The sequence below is a fragment of the Pundamilia nyererei genome, unplaced genomic scaffold (genome assembly GCF_000239375.1).
Source record: "Pundamilia nyererei isolate P.nyererei 1_Seehausen unplaced genomic scaffold, PunNye1.0 scaffold00449, whole genome shotgun sequence".
NCBI lineage: Eukaryota > Metazoa > Chordata > Actinopteri > Cichliformes > Cichlidae > Pundamilia > Pundamilia nyererei.
The window spans coordinates 35,768-36,253 of NW_005187850.1; positions in this window are offsets into that span (position 1 = coordinate 35,768).

The window sequence follows — 486 nt, forward strand, 5'->3', positions numbered from 1 at the left end:
CATCAGCTGTGATGAAGAGCTGATGAAGGCAGGAGATCAAAGCTGTTCAGATTCACTTCCTGCCTCATGCATGACGTGTTCATATGGAAACGATGACTGCATTCATATTTAATCTGGCTTTTATTTAAAACAAGGCAACACAAGAGTGATCTGTACGCTTCAAGTTTGACCTTTGAACTCATCGAGCATAAACAGGAGGACTAAAGTCCAGGAGGGCTGGGATTTGATCAGATTTTGGGAAATTTAAAGAAATCAGGAGTTGGAGGGATCGTGTTGTAAACTGGTTTTAATTATTAGCTTTGGGTTTCCATGACAAACCTACGTGATGGACGGTAGTTTGCTATTATTCGTGCATGTGGGCAGCTTTCAGGGTGGAAATTTGTTCTTTCTGATAATGAAGTTTTTATGTAGCTATTAAAGATAAAACACCCAAAACAATAAAATTACATAAGGCGAGATTAAACACGAAGGTCTGCTCAAGAACCG